Genomic DNA, 21576 nt, shown 5'->3' with positions numbered 1-21576 from the left:
ACAACTTACAGTCACTGAAGTCCTACTAGAACAGTTCTTTATTTTGATATTTTTCTGTTCCTGTTTCAAATTTCCGGAATCCACAATATTTTGCTTTGTATCAAGTGACAAGACGTTTTTAAATGTTGAGGTCAAAACTCACTACAAGTAATAAACCTGCGAGAACTTTCACACCTCTGGCGACAAAGTGAAAGCTCAGTGACCTGCATTCTTTGTGTTTGACCTGAATCAGTAATCTACTCAATGTCAGAGCCCAAAGAAGATTAGCTCACCGTTGCAGAATTTCTATTTTAGACAACACAAGCAAATTGCTGCTGCTTCCTAAGTCTTATTCATAACAAAGTGTTAATGTTCATTTACTTATGATTAATATAGGACTGCGCCTCACTCCTGAAACCCTCATCCCCCCCTTCCATGGCAGGGTATGTTTTCAGTGACAGGGCAAGTAAAATTATGTAAAACGATCACACATCCCTCCCACTCTGATCCAATCCCCATAACGAAGTAGGTAACAAACACCAAATCAGCAACCTCACCCACTGTTATCTTTAAAAGGGCTAATCAGCAAACAATTGAGGTAGCTAACAAATCAATTACCCCCAGTAATACATCGTCCTCACTGAATAATAGTCTACATGAGTAGACAGTCAAGAGTCATAAAGCTATTTCATAAACTCTTGTGGGAAAAGTAAGTACATTGGGTGCATTGAGGAAACCCTTCTCACCAAGATGATACCACCTTTCTTGTCCATTCATGTAACATTCAAAAGCTACTCCCTCCCACACTCTCCCTGGGCACCTTGCTCCCATTCCCACTCTTAAGGCAGGGAGAGGGGTTGGCAGGAGCTATCCATTACTCTTCTTTCTGGGCATCCTCACTGTCCTGGTAGTGCCCACTGATTCTGGCACTACTTGGGCTGCTTGAGCTAACAGCCCATCAGATTGGCTGGCAGCTGGAGGGCAGGAATCCCTCCCACTGGGAGGCAGAGGTCCAACCTGTGTCAGCTAAAGGCCAATTGCAGCGTGCAATAGTGGGTCAGCTGACTTGAATGGAGGTCAGTGTGGTGCAGATGGTATGCAAACGGTATGCCCCCATCCCCTCCCCCCATCCAGGACAGGTGCCAAGAATGTGTCGCTCCAGGTGTCACATCTCTGGTCTGGCTATACAAATGATCCTGTTCTCAGGATCTGGAGAGGGATGTCCAGTTTAGAGCTGATACAGGTGGGGGTCACACCGTAGCACTGTAACACTGTAGCAAATTGGGCAGAACTCAATTTACAAGCTCATACTCATGACGGTATTCGTCAAGTTTAAATTCAGAATGCCCTGATGAGTCACTGGGATGATTTTTACATTTTACTTTGGAAGTCCTGAGTTTTTCGGAGGGATTCACACTGCAATGCCTAGTGAGTTTCTCACCTCATTAACTGTCCACTCAGCCCCCTGGTGTCCATCATGACCAATTCCTGCTCCATTCCTAGAACAACTCAACACTCAGCAGATAACCGCCAAGAGACCAGCATCCTTTGTGTTTGTACCATCTTCAAAAACCAGCCTGCTCCCAGACTTACACTGGCATCTTGAAGTTGCCCTGTTCAGTCAAGGACTTTGCTCAAAGATGTCAGAGAGGGAGAAGATTGCACTACAGTTGCCCAACAGAGACCTGGACATCCCATTTAAGGTGGTGGTGCAGAGATGTCCCCTTCCCAGAGAACTGGCAGAGAAGGCATGCCAGTAAACCTGGGTCAGAACTAGGTCAGTAGTTCTGCAAAAAAATAGTCAATGACCTTCCCATAGCACCAAGGTAAGTGCCACACTCTTCTCTCTGCAACCTCACAATCTCATTGTTTCTACTCTGTGCCCAAGTCTCACTAAAGCTCTTCATTCCACTGCAATTCTCACAATAACCCCATTGGGACTAGGCAGCTGCTCAATCTCAGGGAGGAGAGAACTCTCTAGTGTCAGTGATTAGGGCCCCCTGACTGATAGGTGCTTCCATGGACTTGAGTGAAGGTTACTCCTCTAAGACTTTGAAACAAGGCTGCCTACCTGCTGCACATGAAGTGTCTGCATTGAGTGTCTGTGCTTCCAAGGAAGAACTAGGAGAAAGTGAGGACTGCACATGCTGAAGATCAGAGACAAAGACTGTAGTGCTGGAAAAGCAGAGCCAGTCAGGCAGCATCTGAGGAGCAACAGAATTGATGTTTAGGGCATAAGCCCTTCATCAGTAATGGATTGAAGAACTGTCAACATTGTCAGGTGTTGGCAGATGCTGGATGCCAATGTCTGAGGCCCTGTAGATCATGCCCCAAATGCTCTTTGGTTAGACACAATACAGAGGTCACTTGGAGCAAGTAGTGAGCTAAATCAACCAGCTGCTGGCTCCAGATTTCTCAAAACTAGTTTGTTTAGAAAGATGAAAACCTAAACTTTAAAGAGGTAAGTCAGACCATTAACAAGGTGTTTAACAGGCAATGATCCCCTTTAATTGGCAACTCAGCACTTCCTGGCAATGACTTATCAAAACCATAAACAATGGAGTGAGACATTGCCTTGTTGTGACTGACCTTGTTGGATTTGCCATCAGATTCTGCCACACATTATCACAGCCCACATTGCTCAGATCCCTAATATTCCACCAAAATTCTTAGCATCACTCAAAAAAAAATTGCTACTACCTAATTCCAAAATTCACAAATTGCTGGGGTCACATCAAGAGCCTGGCTCAATCAAAAGTCAATCACTGAGTGAGATCTTTTTGAGTCAGGCAGAACATCCAAGAAAAGTTAAATTCAGAAAGTGTATCATAGAAACAAAGGAATTGGTGTGGTAAACATTCAAATATCATCATATTCATCTTCTAACACACCAAATGTAATATAATCCAATAAGGGAGTTGTTGATTAATCAGAGCAAGGAATCTTTATCATTGTTGTGGACCAGGTCAGACCCCCTCAATACATTTCAAGAAAGTAACCCTGACCCTAACTTTACCAGTTATTCTAAGCAGGTGTAGAGTGGATATTCAAGGAGCTGGCCCAACCATTTAGTTTCGAACAAAACAGAATTTATTTGCAAGATTACTAAATGAAACACAAATACAGAATAACTTCACTATCCAAAAGCCCAACAGATAATGTATAGACAGGATAGATCGAGTGAATCCTTAGAAGAGTACAAAGAAAGTAGGAATATACTTAAGAGGGAAATCAGGAGGGCAAAAAGGGGACATGAGATAGCATTGGCAAATAGAATTAAGGAGAATCCAAAGGGTTTTTACAAATATATTAAGGACAAAAGGGTAACTAGGGAGAGAATAGGGCCCCAACTTAAAAATGTGTTGCTCAAAAAGCGCAGCAGGTCAGGCAGCATCCAAGGAGAAGGAGAATCGACGTTTCAGTCCTTCTTCAGGGCCCCTTAAAGATCAGCAAGCCGGCCTTTGTGTGGAGCCGCAGAAAATGGGGGAGGTACTAAATGAGTATTTTGCATCAGTATTTACTGTGGGAAGGGATATGGAAGATATAGACTGTAGGGAAATAGATGGTGACATCTTGAAAAATGTCCAGATTACAGAGGAGGAAGTGCTGGATGACTTGAAACGCATAAAAGTGGATAAATCCCCAGGAACTGATCAGGTGTACCCTAGAACTCTGTGGGAAGCTAGAGAAGTGATTGCTGGGCCACTTGCTGAGATATTTGTATCATCGATAGTCACAGGTGAAGTGCCGGAAGATTGGAGGTTGGCTAACGTGGTGCCACTGTTTATGAAGGGTGGTAAGGACAAGCCAGGGAACTATAGACCAGTGAGCCTAATGTCGGTGGTGGGCAAGTTGTTAGACGGAATCCTGAGGGACAGGATGTACTTGTATTTGGAAAGGCAAGGACTGATTAGGGATAGTCAACATGGCTTTGTGCGTGGGAAATCATGTCTCACAAACTTGATTGAGTTTTCTGAAGAAGTAACAAAGAAGATTGATGAGGGCAGAGCAGTGGACGTGATCTATATGGACTTCAGTAAGGCTTTCGACAAGGTTCCCCATGGGAGACTGATTAGCAAGGTTAGATCTCATGGAATACAGGGAGAACTAGCCATTTGGATACAGAACTGCCTCAAAGGTAGAAGACAGAAGGTGGTGATGGAGGGTTGTTTTTCAGACTGGAGGCCTGTGACCAGTGGAGTGCCACAAGAATCGGTGCTGAGCCCTCTACATTTTGTCATTTACATAAATGATTTGGATGCGAACATAAGAGGTACAATCAGTAAGTTTGCAGATGACACCAAAATTGGAGGTGTAGTGGACAGCGAAAAAGGTTACCTCAGTTTACAACATGATCTTGACCAGGTGGGCCAATGGGCTGAGAAGTGGCAGATGGAGTTTAATTCAGATAAATGCAAGATGCTGCATTTTGGGAAAGCAAATCTTAGTAGGACTTATACACTTAATGGTAAGGTCCTAGGGAGTGTTGCTGAACAAAGAGACCTTGGAGTGCAGGTTCATAGCTCCTTGAAAGTGGTGTCATAGGTAGATAGGATAGTAAAGAAGGCGTTTGGTATACTTTCCTTTATTGGTCAGACTATTGAGTACAGGAGTTGAGAGGTCATGTTGCAGCTGTACAGGACATTGGTTAAACCATTGTTAGAATATTGCCTACAATCCTGGTCTCCTTCCTATCAAAAAGATGTTGTGAAACTTGAAAAGATTTACAAGGATGTTGCCAGGATTGGAGGATTTGAGCTATAGGGAGAGGCTGAACAGGCTGGGGCTGTTTTCCCTGGAGCGTCAGAGGCTGAGAGATGACCTTATAGAGGTTTACAAAATTATGATGGGCATGGATAGGATAAATAGGCAAAGTCTTTTCCCTGGGGTAGGGGAGTCCAGAACTAGAGGTTTAGGGTGAGAGAGGAAAAATATAAAAGAGACCTGAGGGGCAACTTTTTCACACAGAGGGTGGTACGTGTATGGAATGAGCTGCCAGATGAAGTGGTGGAGGCTGGTACAACTGCAACATTTCAGAGGCATTTAAATTGGTATATGAATAGGAAGGGTTCGGAGGGATATGGGCCGGGTGCTGGCAGGTGGGACTAGATTGGGATTGGATATCTGGTCGACATGGACTGGTTGGACCGAAGGGTCTGTTTCCATGCTGTATATCTCTATGACTCTATTATCCCAATTTAATAATGCTGTTCCAAACACTTGCAACAGTCCCCATAAACATCTCTTGGCAAAAAAGGTAAAATCAATCTGGAGTTTGCACATTCTCCCAGTGTCTGTGTGCATTTCCTCCGGGCGCTGTGGTTTCCTCCCATATCCAAAGATATGCAGGGTAGGTGAATTGCCCATGCTAAATTGTTGATAGTGTTCAGGGATGTGTCGGTTATGTGCATTAGTTGGGGTAAATGTAGTAATAGAGTAGGGGATTGGGTCTGGGTGCGATACTCTTTGGAGGGTCAGTGTGGACTTGTTGGGCCAAATGGCTTGTTTCCACACTGTAGGGATTCTAAGAATGAATGAAAAACACAGGGTCTTACAGGAGAGATGTCAAAGAGAGAGATGGCAGAGAGATTCACATGGCTGTTTCTTTGACCAGCAGCCTCAAAAAACTGACTGCTTGCTCTGAACAGCCAGACTGCTAAAACCCAAACCAAAACCAAACCAAACCAGAGAAAAGCTGAACTGGAAGAGCTGGCCACTCCCCTTTCATTGCACAAGCATTCTTTTTTAAAATCTTAAAATGCTTGTTCAAGTAGATCAAGCCAGACATTTCAGATCCTGTGTCTTGTAAAACACTTCTGAAAAAAAAACCAAGGCCAACACAAGCTTATTAAAGGAGCTGTATCATCACATCATGTAGTGTATACCCAGACGTGACATAAGGAAAACCTCAGTAAGTGAGAGCCATGGAAACCAGAAATTCCAAAGTCAGTGTTTCTCTCCAGGTTTTTGTTGCCGGGGCCACATTTATTGTAGTAGTTAGCTGGCACAAATCTTGTCTTTTCCAATTTATTCTTGAGGCGTGGTTGTCACTGGCTACACCAGCATTTATTGCCCATCCTTAACTGCCCTCTTAATTAAATGTCTTGCTACAGCTATTTCGGAGGAGAGTTAAGAGTTTACCACATTCTGTGGTTCTGAGGTTACATGTAGGCCAGACCAGGTAAAGTGACCAATTTCTTTCAAAGAGAACAAAGAGCAAAGAAAATTACAGCACAGGAACAGGCCCTTTAGCCATCCAAGCCTGTGACGATCCAAATCCTCCATCTAAACCTGTCATCTCTTTTTGAAGGATCTGAATCCCTCTGCTTTCTGCCCATTCATTTATCTGTCTAGATATACCTTAAATGACGCTATCGTGCCCACCTCTACCACCTCCACTGGCACCGTGTTTCAGGCACCCACCACCTTCTGCGTAAAGAACTTTCCATGCATATCTCCCTTAAACTTTTCCCCTCTCACCTTGAACACATGACCCCTAGTAATTGAGTCCCCCAACTCTGGGGAAAAGACTTATTGCTAGCCACCCCATCTATCACTCTCATGATTTTGTAGACCTCAATGAGGTTTGCCCTCAACCTCCATCTAAAATAATCCTAAGCTACTCAACCTCTCCTCATAGCTAGTACCCTCCATACCAGGCAATATCTTGGTGAACCTCCTCTGCACCTTCACCAAAGTATCCACATTGTTTTCGTAATGTGGCAACCAGAACTGTATGCAGTATTCCAAATGTGGCCGAACCAAAGTCTTATACAACTGTAATATGACCTGCCAACTCTTGTACTCAACACCCCGTCCGATGAAGGAAAGCCATATGCCTTCTTGACCACTCTATCCACCTGCATTGCTACCTTCAGGGTACAATGGACCTGAACACCCAGATCTCTCTGTACATCAATTTTCCCCAGGGCTTTTCTGTTTACCGTATAATTTTCTCTTGAATTGGATCTTCCAAAATGCATCGCCTCGCATTTGCCCAGATTGAACTCCATCTGCCATTTCTCTGCCCAACTCTCCAATCTATTTATATTCTGTTACATTCTGACAGTCCCTTTCACTATTTGCTACTCCATCAATCTTGGTGTCATCTGCCAACTTGCTAATCAGACCACCTACACCTTCCTCCAGATCATTTATGTATATCACAAACAACAGTGGTCCAACACAGATCCCAGTGCAACACCACTGGTCACCCTTCTCCATTTTGAGAAACTCCCTTCCACTACTACTCTCTGTCTCCTGCTGCCCAGCCAGTTCTCTATCTATCTAGCTAGTACACCCTGGTCCCCATGCGACTTCACTTTCTCCATCAACCTACCATGGGGAACCTTATCAAACACCTTACTGAAGTCCATGTGTATTGACATCTACAGCCCTTTCCTCACTTAATCAACTTTGTCACTTCCTCAAAGAGTTCTATTAAGTTGATAAGATATGACCTTCCCTGCACAAAACCATGTTGCTGATCACTGATAAGCCCATTTTCTTCCAAATGTTAATAGATCCTATTTCTCAGTATCTTTTCCAGCAGCTTCCCTACTACTGACATCAGGCTCACTGGTCTATAATTACCTGGATTGTTCCTGCTACCCTTCGTAAACAAGGGGACAACATTAGCAAATCTCCATTCTTCTGGGACCTCATTTGTGTTCAAGGATGCTGCAGAGATATCTGTTAAGGTCCCAGCTATTTCCTGTCACACTTCCCTCAGTACCCTGGGATAGATCCCATGTGGACCTGTGATTTGTCCACCTTAATGCCTTTTAGAATACCCAACACCTCCCTCCTTGTGCCAACTTGACCTGGAGTAATGAACATCTATCTCTAACCTCAACATCCGTAATGTCCCTCTCCTCGGTGAATATCGATGCAAAGTACTCATTAAGGGTCTCACCCATTTTCTCTGACTCCATGCATAACTTTCCTCCTTTTCCTTGAGTGGTCCAATCCTTTCTCCAGTTACCCTCTTGTTTCTTATAAACGAATTAAAGGATTTGGGATTTTCCTTAACCCTGTTTGCTAAAGATATTTCATGACCTCTTTTAGCCCTCTTAATTCCCCATTTCAGATTGGTCCTACTTTCCCGATATTCTTCCAAAGCTTCATCTGTTTTCGGTCACCTAGCCTTTATGTTTGCTTCCTTTGTCCTCTTAGCTAATCTCACAATTTCACCTGTTATCCATGGTTCCTTAATCTTTCCCTTTCTATCCCTCAATGTCTGTCCTACACTCTAATCAACCTCTCTTTAAAAGCCTCCCACATATCAAAAATCCCACATAAATTGGGATTTACCTTCAAACAGCTGTTCCCAATCCACATTGCCCAATTCCTGCCGAATTTTGATATAGTTGGCCTTCCCCCAATTTAGCACTCTTCCTTTCGGACCACTCTTGTCTTTGTCTTTGAGTATTCTAAAACTTACAGAATTGTGATCACTATTCCCAAAGTAATCCCCTCTGAAACTTTAACCACCTGGCCGGGCTGATTCCTCATCACGAAGTCCAGTATGGCCCCTTCCCAAGTTGGACTATTTGCATACTGCTCTATAAAAATCCTTCTGGGAGGCCCATTACAAATTCTGCTCCATCTAGATCTAACACTATGTGAATTCTAGTCAATGTGGGGAAAATTTAAATCTCCTCTTTCAGCACAGCTGTGATATCCTCTCTGACCAGTAATGCAACTCTTCCTCCCCTTTACCCCCCTCCCTATTCCCCCGAAGCATCAATACCCTGGGATATTTCGATGCCAATCATGCCCTTCCCTCAAACAAGTCTCAGTAATAGCAATAACATCACATTCCCAGAAACTAATCCAAGCCCTAAGTTCATCTGTCTTGACTACTACACTTCTTGCATTAAAACAAATGCACCTCAGACCACCCGTCCCTTTGCGTTCATCATCTGCTCCCTGCCTACTCTTCCCCTTAGTCACGCTGAATTCATTATCTAGTTCCTTACAGGCTTTAGTTACTACCTCCTTACTGTCCACTAACCTCCTCATTTGGTTCCCAACCCCCTGCCACATTAGTTTAAACGCTCCCCATCAGCATTAGCAAAAGCGCCCCCAGGACATTTGTTCCAGTCTGGCCGAGGTTAGACCATCCGATCTCAGAACAGATCCCAATCTCCCAAAAATCTGAACCCCTCCCTCTTACACCATCTCTCAAGCCTGTCTATTCTTTCAGTTTTACTCTACCCTTCCTTGAAAGGACAGGTGTACAATTAAAGAATCATCTTTCTCAGCTAATTAAAAGGCAAGAAAATTTAAATTTGCACCTTCTAATCTGATAATGAAACAATTACATGATGGTCTATTATCAAAACCTTACATTGCAACAACTCATGTATGAATTATTATGAAGCTCTGCTACTCTACAATTGGAATATGTGCTGTATTGTTCAAAACTTTAAATGTCGAAGTTTACAACAAAAACCAAAAGCTTGTCACACTATAGGCCTATGAAAATCTCTATTCCTGATGAAGGGCTTTTGCCCGAAATGTCGATTTTCCCGCTCCTCGAATGCTGCCTGACCTGCTGTGCTTTTCCAGCACCACTCTAATCTAGACTCTGGTTTCCAGCATCTGCAGTCCTTGTTTTTACCTATGAAAATCTACCAACTTATATTTCATCTAAATCTCCCGAAGTCACTCCAGGTTTGTGTAAAGATTTGTAGCTCGGGTGCCAGTTGTTGTGATTGTGGTTGTGTTCGCCGAGCTGGGAAGTTGATTTACAGATGGTTCGTCTCGTCTAGTGACATCTTCAGTGCTTTAGAGCCTCCTTCTGGAATTTATTTGGTTCCATTCCTGATGCTTCTGGTTGCCAGTTCCGGCTGTTCATTGTAGTGACCGGTATATTGGGTCTAGGTCTACTTGCTTGTTGATGAAGTCAGTGGCTGAATGCCATGCTTCTTGATATTCTTTGACTATCCTCTGTTTAACTTGTCCTGTGGTCATTGTGTTGCCCCAGTCAAATGTGTGGCCCTTGTCATTTATGTGTATGGCTACTTGGGACAGCTGGTTGTGGCATTTATTGAACAAACCATCACCATAAGGCAGAACACAACCACGTAAAGAAAGAGAATGGCACGATAAGACAAAATGACTATGCTAACCAACAGCAGAGAAGAGAACAACAGATACTTGGGTTAGAAACCTCTCTAATAGACAGCTCACATGCACAGAAAAGGCCATACTAGCCAAGGGACTTAACCACAACCACAGGGACGCAAAAACAACAGACTTCCTAGCTGCACTAGAATGTATTCTCAGAACTAATGGACTAACTGAAGAGACACAGCAAACAGTCAGACAAACTATTGTACCCTTACTAACAAAGGAAAGAGAAACAAAGAACATCAACACCAAAGAGAGAGAAGCCCTAAAAACACTCAAAAATGACAAGAACATAAATATAGTACCAGCGGACAAGGGCAGAATGACAGTTATCATGGACAAGACCGAATATATTCAGAAAGCAGAGAAACTACTTGCAGATACCGACACCTACCTACAGAGGTTAGCCACCGCTAACCAATAGAATAAACACATTACGGAACCTTCGAAAATACGGACTAATAACCAGGGTTGACCTGCATAGGATGAAACAAAAAAGCAACAACACCCCAAGATTTTAGATTACCCAAAGTACACAAACCAGACATACCACTCAAACCCACTGTAGCATTCCCAGGAACACCATCACAAACTGGCAAAAGGACTCCAAGAAAAACTAAAACATCTTATTAGTGGATCCAAACATTCCATGCAATCGTCACAAGAATTCCTAGACAACATCAAGAATATAAACATAGACAAGGAAGCAATGGTCTCATTTGAAGTAATGGCACTGTACATTTCAATTGACAAAACTCTAGCCAGAGAGAGACAATAGCAAACCTCCTGGACAGGCAGAACAGACAATACGATGGGGAACCTATCAACAAGGACTGCATGCTAAAACTACTAGAGCTGTGCTTGACGACACACCAAATATATGAACAGATCAATGGAACACCTATGGGCTCATCCATCTCTGGGCTCACAGCAAAAGCAGTGATGCAAAGATTGGAACAAACAGCCCTTCAACAAATTCAGCCCAAACTCTGGATCAGGTATGTAGATAACACTTATTATCATTAAGAGAACAGAAATCAAGAACACACACTGGATTATCAACACCATATACACAGGGATCAGATTTACAAGAGAGGAGGAAACCAACAATCAACTCCTATTCCTGGATGTGATGGTACAAAGAAAACAGAATGGTAAGTACACCACAAAAGTGTATAGAAAAGCCACACACACCAATCAGGTCCTGAATTACAAGAGCAACCAGACACAAGAGAAGCTGCATTAGGACCCTGTTCAACAGGGCTACAACACACTGCAGCACGCCCGACCTGTGAAGAAAAGAAGAACACTTCTACAGAGTCTTCGCCAAGAACGGATATCCCTGCAACTTCATCTACAGATGCCTAACAGACAGACAACGCGATGAGGACATGCCACAACTGAACTCACTAGCCACACTACCTTACATAAAAATTGTTTCGGAACTGACAGCCAAACTTCTCTGACCACTTGGGTTCATGACAGCCATGCTCAGACAACAGCTCACCGGCCCTATACCCATCTTGTGTCAGACTAATGTAATTTACAGAATTCCACGCAGAGACTGCATGAAACACTATATAGGACAAACAGGCAGACAACTAGCAATCCACATGCACAAACACCAACTAGCCACTAAACACCATGACCAGCCGACCCTAGTAGCCATACACACAGACGACAAAGGCCACAAATTCGACTGGGACAACACAACGATCAAAGGGCATGCTAAACAAAGGACAACCAGAGAATTTCTCGCGGCACGGCACTCAGCCACGGACTCCACAACTAGCATATTGACCTAGACCCAATATACCGGCCACTACAATGAACAACCAGAAAAGGAAGCAGTGGGAACGGAACCAAATAATTTCCAGGAGATACAGTACAGCAGCACTTCACAGGAGGCTCCAAAGCACTGAAGATGTCACCTAGACAGGAGACGAACCACCTGCAAATCAACGTCCCAGCTCAGCAGACATACTCACAACTATGATTCCAGAAGTCATTTTGTGACGTCTCGAATTTTCTTGGACTAGATTCTACTTTTTACCAGTCTAAGCAACAATTAAGAAAGATATACTATTGCTGAAGCAACACGTTAAAGGCAAATACTTAAACTGAAAAGATCAAGTCTGTAAAGAGGACAGCGTAGCAGAGAGAAATTACCTTCATTTGTATGACTTTCACATTATGATTATCTTTTGAAAATTGGCATGGTTCTTGCACACGATTTACAATATTACTGACAGCTGAATCTGGATTGTTGAGCTTTGGTGTTGCTGGGATTTTACCATGTTTTGTTGGAACTTCTGTAATTGGGTTTGGCAACTTTAGATGGGATTCAAAGAATGCCTTCCTTTGACTCACAATAGAATCTGGATGCGATGCACTATTGACAGTTTCAGAACCTAATGGAGGCAAACACATTAAAGAAATATAAGTGGCAGATTACTTAATGCGGGGGCCTGGTTTTTCCCTCCGTTTGGTTGGAGAGCGAGAGAATGCAACTAAGGGAAATAATTAGACCTGCTTGCTTTCGACAGAAACTTCCACTTTTCTCATCTCCTCTACAACTAAGTGCTGGGTGAGTGGATGCTTTGTAAGGCCAGAAGACATTGGAGCAAAGTAGACAGTTCAGCCAACTGAGTTCATTCCGCCATTCAATGAAACCATAGCTAATCTGATAATCCCCAATTCCACTATCCTGCCTTTTCCAATACTTCCTAATTCCCTTACTGGTTAAAAATCTGTCAATCTCAGCTTTGAATATACTTAAAAACTGAACTCCATAGCCATCTGAGGTAAAAAAAAATCTAGATAGATTGCCCTCAGATAAAATTCCTCCTCATTTCTGTATTAAGCAGATGACTCCTTATCCTGAGGTTGAGCCCTCTGGTCCTGGATGCTTGTACAAGGGAAAACAATCTCTCTGCATCTGCTCTATCAAGTACCTTCAGAAACTTGTATGTTTTAATGACAGCATTTCTCATTCTCCTGAACTCCAAGGAGTACCAAACCAATCTACTCAACCTGTCCTCATAAGAAACTCCCTCCATACCCTGGCTCAACCAATTGAACCTTCTCTGAACTGCCTTCAAAGTCAGTATCTCTCTCTCTCCTTTGATTAAGGGACTGAAACAGTTCACAAATTCCAGCTGTGGTCTAACTAGCACCTTAGAAAGATTTAGCAAGACCTCCCTATATTTATATTCCATTCCCTTTGTAATAAAGGCCAACACTCCATTTGCCTTCCCTTTCCCAATGAACTTGGATGCTGTTTTTTTTGTGATTTATGGACTAGACCCCAAATCCATCCATGCTGTAGCTCTCTGCAGTCTTTTCCCATCTAAATAATATTCAGCTCTTCTATGCTTCCTGCCAAAATGTAGAACCTCACAGAATATTGCATCTGTCAACTTTGTGCTCACACATTTAACCTGTGTATAATGACCTAGGGGCCTCAGCTCACCATCTCCCTGATCACCTAAATCTCCAACAGGTGAGAAAGGTGACTACATTTCCAATTGGAAAACTAACCTGCAGTTAGAGAGTACATCAAATTTCCCCAGTCCAGGGACAATTGGAGGTATGGATGGAGGACAAACTGGTGACCTTTGAAAGCTGCCACAATTCTGCTGCTGCCTCCATTTCACCCCAGCCTGATGCACATCTCCTCTCAAGAGGTGCACTGGATCATCCAGGAAACAGGCCTTCACCTCATGACCCAGAAGCTAACAGCCTCTACATTGGCCAGCAGTTTCTGGCAGCAAAGTTCAACAGTTTCAAAGCCTGTGCTCGATAACGAACTCATCCTCGTTCATCTGACAGCTCCTAGTGAGTAGATTTACAGGTAATCCAGTGAATAACTCACTCTTCCCCATACTTGGAAACAATCTTGGAAAATTGAGCCAGCAGCCCTGTTGCGACTCACTGTTTTTTATTCCCATAGAAACAATAGTATCTTAAGCATTCAATAGTTCACAATTATATAATTTGAAAATCACAAATGGTTGAGAAAAAGAGAAGCAATAAATAACCCACATTTATTGATCACCTTTATAGACTTTGGATTATCTTAAGAACTTCACAACTCATTGCGTATCTTCGAAGTTTGAGAAAACATGGCAACCAATTTGTGCACAGAAAGATCCCATACAGCAATGACCTGATAGCGAGGGTCTCAGAGACATTTCCCCAATCCATTCACCTCTTCTTTATGCCATGTTCAACAACAAAAACTCAAGTGAAATATCTTACTTGCTTTACATAACAATCGTCACAGCAGGTAGACAGGAAATATTTCACCTATTCACTTACTGAAATCGCAGTGAAATGAAATGATGGAAAGTGCTAAAGTCTATTATAAGATTAATATCTGTTATAAATTATGTTTGTCAATCTTTTTAAGGTGAAGCCAAGTATCATAATTCAAAAGGCAACTCTACCCTTTAAAAGTACACACAGCACGTTGCACAGCAGATTGTTTAGCGTCATTCAATGACCACCGCTTGTTTATAATGTCATTCTTGAAAAGTAAGTCAATGCAATAAAAAAGCAATAAAGTAATATTCCAATATATTTCTAATTGCACCAACAATGAATTCCACAGAAGAAATGGAATATATTCTCTGCTTACTAAAATAACTGTACTTGCCCTCTACATAGCAACTAATAAAATTTATCACTCACAATAGGGCGGCACGGTGGCACAGTGGTTAGCACTGCTGCCTCACAGCGCCAGAGACCTGGGTTCAATTCCCGCCTCAGGTGACTGACTGTGTGGAGTTTGCACATTCTCCCCGTGTCTGCGTTGGTTTCCTCCGGGTGCTCCGGTTTCCTCCCACAGTCCTAAAATGTGCAGGTTAGGTGAATTGGCCACGCTAAATTGCCCGTAGTGTTAGGTGTTAGGTCTGGGTGGGTGCGCTTCGGCGGGTCGGTGTGGACTTGTTGGGCCGAAGGGCCTGTTTCCACACTGTAACTAATCTAATCTAATCTAATATATGGATTTTTAATAACGCCCAGAGGTTCCATCAACAGATTTTATTAAACAAATTTGCTTTAAATTCAAGTTATAATGTACCCAGTAATGCATTGCAAGTCATCACTTTTTCCAATAGTTTCCTGCGTTTGAATTGCAGTTGACAGGAACAGGTTTAATTACTTCATGAAGAAACATGATTATCAACTACAGAATAAATGGTATTTCATAATCCTGTAAATAATCAAAATATTCCAAAACATTAAGTAGTTTTAAGACAATTTGATTGCATGAAGAAGCATAAATTTATCACAAGCAGTTTCATAATGAGAATTACATCAATGAGCACTGAAGGAGATACCAGAAGCAAAAAAGTATGAAATAGGGGCTGACTACAGAGTTCCAATGAAATGTTGATATTCCATCCACCAATGCTTTCTCCATTTTTGGATGGCATTTCAGTTTAACACCTTAATATCTTCTGAGCACCTCCTATGAAATGTGTAATTAATTGTTAATAGTATAAACTTTTAAAATACTTGTGTTATCTTAGTAGATAATTGAAAGAAGAGAAGCCCAAAGTACTATGCTACAACGTAAAGATTACGTGAAAGTAAGAAAACAACTTGTAACACATTTCAGTTGACACTTTCAGACTAATCCAATCAAACTAACACTACTTGCGTTTCCAAAGTTCCAATGTTTCAGTCACAAAAATGAAAAAAATGTTCAGCTTTAAGTTTAGAAGTACAGATTTTTTATTTTACATCATGTTGCAATATAGCATGTGACAGACTAGAAGCCCAAGTATCAGTTAAATTCCAGAAAAACTAATGAACAGATTAGCTGTGTTCCAATGAATTACTTAAAATAAACTTACCAAGTATACGTCAAGCTTTTCAGCACATATTACTCTCAAGTGCATGGAGCAAGATACTCAGGTGACTAATGCTTGAATCCCAAAGATCAGTTCTTTTTAAATCCTGTGGTTTTTCTGTCAATCAAAATTTGCTAAAACTACAGTTGTGGAGTTCTACTTGGTCCTAACCTCAGTTCCACTGGTTGGAAAGTCAATCAGAAAACGTTACTGATAATCTGACATTTGAAGGATGGACAGCAAGAGAGAAGCACCTGAAACTGGGAGAGAAGGGCTGGGCTACTGCCACCATAACTGCAGGGACACGCTTCAGCACTTCCACAGTGTATCATTCCCCTTAACTATAACTGTACAAAACTAGGTTTGTGCTCATGTCCCACTCCCTTTTTTGATTCAGAGGCAAGTGTGATACATGATGCATATTTTTATAATTTGTGTAGAATCCCTATGAAGCAGGCCATTCAACCCATCGGGTTCATACCATCTCTCCAAAGAGCATCTCACCTAGCCCCCTACAGTAACCTTGCATTTCCTCTGCAATGTCTAATCCACCTAGCCTGCACAACCTTGAACACTATAGGCAAATTAGCATGCCCAATCCACCTAACCTAAACATCTTTGGACTGTGGCAGGAAACCCCAGTATCCAGAGAAAACCAACCCAGGCACAAGCAGAATGTACAAACACCACACAAGCAGTTGCCCAAGGAAAGAACTGAACAGATCCCTAGTATTGTGAGGCAGCAGTGCGAACTACTGAGCCACCAAGCCATGCACTCACACACAAACTGTAATACATTTGTATTTCATCTTTCCTTCTCATATTAAGAGGACAGTAATGAAATTGGTTAGCATTTTGTACCAGCTCCAGTTTAAAGCCTTGCACTATTGAATATAATCTACAATTCTGTGTCTTAGAACGTGAAATAACTGATCTTCAAAGATAGGTTAATAAATTTATAAAGGTGATTGATTAACTTGCTACCATACTGTTCCTCTAGTCAACTATTTCACTGTCCCACTCTATCTTCACTGAGTTACCCATAGCCCCACTTGCCTGTGAAAAGGTTGGAATGGGACAGTGAGCAAGAAGCAGCAACATCAGACAGACACATAGGAATGACATCAGTGCCACTAACATCCTGTTTCCAGTGTGCTGGCAGACAGTACTGTGAAATTAGTTACACAAACAAAGTTAGGCTTTTCTAATTGTCGAGGTACAAATCCAGAAAGAGAACAGAACCTAAAAAAATCTTCAAAATTAACATAAGTAAAAATATATAAAACAATGTATCTGAAAAATAATCCCAGAATAATGACATTTAATTAGCAATGCAGCATTTAGACAAATACTTAAGTTTTTTTTGAATTCCTGTAGAAACCACATTTTTGCTGCGTGAAATATTATGGCAAATTCTAAAAATTGAACTTTTTGGGCCTTTCACTCAATCGACTACGTGCCTGCTTATCAGGCGTGAAGGAAGAAAAGTGCTTAGACTTTAGAAGATTTCCTAAGATTTTTTTCAGTTGGACAATTGCAATAATGTTGTTGACGTCACCCCTCCTAGTTCCCCAATCACAATGCCTCCCGACTTAACAGCAGATTGTTATTTCTTCATTGTGACTGGCCAATTTTTAGTAATTTCCTATCAACTATCAATCTTGGGGCAACATAATTGTATGGACTGCAATGATTCAAGAAATAGGACCATCACTACCTTTTCAAGGCACCACAGAGATAAGGAACAATTGAAAGTTTACCAGAATGATTCCAAACAAAAAAGGAAATTAAAATTATTTGCTGTTTGATAACAAAACAGAATCTAAAAATCACCTGAGGATATTTTAGTTGAAAAGAACAGAAAAAGAGATTTGCATATATTTCAAACATTTAAGAACTTTTGGTGTTTCAAATGATCTTACAGCCTCCCATACTTTTGAACTGTATTAAATACTGCAATGTAGAAAGCTGTATTAAATACTACAGTGTAGGAAACATAGCAGTTTGTACACAGCAAAATGTCAAGCAGCAGTAAGTTAATGCCTAGATCTCAGATTTCCAGATTTCAGATAATGCAAAAGGTTTCTCAAGTTAAAATGAATTTTTCCAAGCTTGTAAAATATTAAGCCTTTAAAAATTTGAAGGCAAAGTAAAAACAAATGACACAACTAAAGAGAATAACACCCACCCTTTCCTTAATAATTAGTGACATTATCAATTCTCATCAAATTTTAAAATTTGCACACACAGTTTAACAGAAGAAAGCTTTTATCCCAGATGGCCCTTAGTATTCGGAATTCCCTTCCCCAGAGACCAACGGAGGCACAGTCCCCCACTCTTAGGGAAAAGGGTTTGAATATATTACAGCTGAGTTAGTTATATTCTTGTCGAAGAAGGAAGTTAATGGTTGGGGAGTATATCAGAATGTGGAGGCCACAATCTTATCGAAAGACAGAACAGGCTTCAGAGACTGAATGGACAATGTTTGCCCTAATTCGTATGCTGGTACATAACACAGAAATACAGATGATGCAGTCTAAATTATTCTACTCCTTCATTGATTGCCATTGAACAGAACCTCACAAGAGACTTACATCAAACTACGTATGAAACTGGGACAATCACAAACAAAACATCCAGGAAAAAGTTGGGCTACTGAGTGAATTTTTAACAGCATGATGTATGCCAAGAAACTTCTCAGATAAGAAAAAAAGTGTGGAATACTTCCCTTCAGATGTTAAATCATACTGGAATTTTTTTTAAATTACTTTTCTTTTCTGTCTCTGTCTTAACCCAGTCTTTCTTTTCACTTCTCTACATGATTTATGTATAGTTTCAGCCTTAGATTTTTTGCACCTCTGATCAAATCTATTTGATTTGTTGAAGAAATTCTGTTTCCTGCCCTATAGAGGGTCACAGGATCCTTGCAGGTTACTGTCTCCTTACTGAATGTTATATACTGTTCCTTCATGACTGAATCTGGTCTATTAATATACTCCCTGTGTAACAGAGCAGAAAATGTTTGTCAATTATTTAACTTACCAGAAAGCAAAAATAGGTCTACGCAACAATGGGAAAGTTGAATAGCTTTTCACAGTCATGAGGAACATGACTAAAGAGAAAATAATTGAATTATTAATAAATAAAATTCCAGATTAACACAATGTTGTGAATCGAATCCAAAAAATTAGAAACCAACAAATAGTGGAAATATGAGAGGAAGGATTGAGTATATGCCTGTAATTAGATGCAAATCTGATATTAGAGATGACAGCGGTGTAGATGATCAGCTTTCAAGCATAAGAAGAAGTATAACAACAGAAGTGTGCTTGACTGCTAAGTAGCAGGAAAAACTACACAGCTATAACTGCTAAATGTAAATACAGAAGAATTAATACCACACAACTGTGGATTATCCAGAAAACAAATACTGTCAAATGTTGCGGTTTTTACCATTATGTACAAACATAGATTTTACCATCTTAAAATATTACTGTGAAGTTTGCTTTGGTGTGGAGAGAAAGTATTAACTCTTAGAGGCACAGAAGCCATTCAGAATGATTAGGAATTTCAGGTGGACATCCAGTCTAACATTTTGATGTTTGACCTTTATTTGTATAATGCATCAGCATTGAAACAATAGCAGAGCAATCAAACCCTTCCTACAACAGCTTGCATCCTGATGATTAGTGCCTCTTGGTGGGGGTGAATGCACTTTATCAGAAGGTGCAGGGAAATGCGCTACATTGTCAATAAAGGGGACTTGTCATTCAAAGTAGTAAGTTTAACAGGCAACTGAGCAAACCAATCCTCATCACACAACAGGAGAGTTAAAATACATTCCTTATTTATTTGCTATTTTCTCACTTCTTCTCAGCTGGAGACAGTCAGGCTGATTGAAAGGCTGTTTCCAAATAGATACAGCCTATAGGAGAGGAGCTTCAATTGCAATAAGTTTAATTGCAGTTATGTTGCTGAGTTAGGCCATTCCAGGGCAGAATTGGGTTACATGGTACAATGTTTAAAAAAAATGGACACCAGTGGGCCTGTTCTTTCAGGTGTTTCCTACAGATTTGAAGAGATATTTTTTGATTATGGACTTCAATCTGCCTTCTAAGTAAGATTATTGTCTCGGCTCAATACGTTCATAGCCTCATACAACAAAGAAATAGGCTCTTCAGCCCACTATATCTATGCCAACTAACATCGTCAAACTACACTAATCCAATATATATGCACTTGGTCCATCGCCTACTAGGCATTTGCATTTTAAGTGCTCATCCAGATGCTTCCGAAATGTTGCAAGAGTAACAGCCTCAACCACCATCTCAGCAACATATTCCACATTTCTACCACCCTCTGGGTGACTTTTGTTTCTCCCCAAGTTATTTTCTAAACCATTTACTCTTCACCTTAAAACCGGACCTTCTGGTCTCAAATATGTCTGCCAAGGGGAATTGATTCTCATGATCTACTCTGTTTATGTCCCTCATAATTTTGTAACTCTCAATCAGATTCCCTCTCAGCCTCCTCTGATCTAAGGAAAACAAATCCAGCCCATCCAGTCTCTCCTCACAACTAAGGCTCTTCGTCCCAGGCAACATCCTAGTGAATGTCCTCTGCACCCTCTCCAATGCAATCACATCCTTCCAATAGTGTGGCCACTAGAACTGTATACAGTATTCCACCTGTAGCCTAACCAATGTTTTATAAAGTTGTAACAAGACTTCCTTTCTCCTAAATTCTACACCCTAGCCATTGAAGGTAAACATCCCTTCTTCACCAACCTTTCTACCTGTGCTAACACCTTCAGGGATCTATGGATTTGCGCATCAAGACCTTTGTTCTCAATACTCCCTAACAACCTATCACTGTGTTTATCTATCCCTTATTAGATCTCCCAAAATCCTTACATTTACCAGGATTTAATTCCATCTGCCATTGCTCTGCACAATTTACCAGCTGATCAATATCAGACTGTAGCCTGAGACAAATCTTCTCAGTACTAACATCACCAATTTTTGTCTCATCAGCCATCTTATTAATTGTAACTTCTACATTCACATCCAAGTCATTAATCTACTTAACAAACAGCACTGATACCTGTGGTACACCACTGGTCACAAGCTTCCAATCACAAAAAACAACACTCCATCATTATGCTTTGCCCTTATTTCCAAGCCAACCTTAGCTTCAGTTTGCCAACTTGCCTTGGATCCCATGGTCTCTTACCTTCTGGACCAGCCTTCCATGTGGGGCCTTGTCAAAGGCCTCACGGAAGTCAATGTAAACTATGTCAACTTTACTATACTTATCAATATATTTAGTCACCTTTTTCTTTTTAAAAAATGTCAATTAAATTAGATAGGATCTCCCTCCACAAATCTGTGCTGACTACCCCTGGTCAACCTCTGCCTTTCCGAGTGTTGACTAATCATGTCCTTCAGAACTTTTTCCAATATGTTCCCTACCACTCTAACTGGTCAGTAATTACCTTGTCTATTCCTGCTGCCCTTTATGAACTAAGGAAGCACATTAGCTATCCTTCATTCAATTGCACCTCATCTTTGCATGATGAGATATTAAATATCTCTACCAGGGC

The 21576-nt window shown here is 41.2% G+C and overlaps 1 protein-coding gene across 1 annotated transcript in view; it reads right to left on the bottom strand.

The window, feature by feature from the left end:
* LOC122553749 (gap junction delta-2 protein) overlaps positions 1-21576 on the bottom strand; it is a 55309-nt gene that overhangs the window by 1854 nt on the left and 31879 nt on the right. The window lies entirely within an intron of this gene.

Source organism: Chiloscyllium plagiosum, unplaced genomic scaffold (genome assembly GCF_037043375.1).
Source record: "Chiloscyllium plagiosum isolate Xiang-an unplaced genomic scaffold, Cpla_swu_hap1 HiC_scaffold_8, whole genome shotgun sequence".
NCBI lineage: Eukaryota > Metazoa > Chordata > Chondrichthyes > Orectolobiformes > Hemiscylliidae > Chiloscyllium > Chiloscyllium plagiosum.
This window is presented reverse-complemented; position numbering and strand designations above follow the sequence as displayed.